The sequence below is a fragment of the Penaeus monodon genome, chromosome 25, assembly GCF_015228065.2.
Source record: "Penaeus monodon isolate SGIC_2016 chromosome 25, NSTDA_Pmon_1, whole genome shotgun sequence".
Taxonomy (NCBI): domain Eukaryota; kingdom Metazoa; phylum Arthropoda; class Malacostraca; order Decapoda; family Penaeidae; genus Penaeus; species Penaeus monodon.
The window spans coordinates 40,053,539-40,053,738 of NC_051410.1; positions in this window are offsets into that span (position 1 = coordinate 40,053,539).

The window sequence follows — 200 nt, forward strand, 5'->3', positions numbered from 1 at the left end:
AATATATATATATTTTTTTATCAAATCCCGTAGAAATACGAGGGGCCTATGTTGATATCGACAAGAAAAAAAAAAATATATATATATAGAATTAAACCACGATGGTTTATAATTTTACGCCGCTGGAGATCCCAAACTTTGCATTTTGTCTAATAATGATTAGGTTGTAGTGCGGAAAGTGCCTAGTTAAAGCTCTTGTT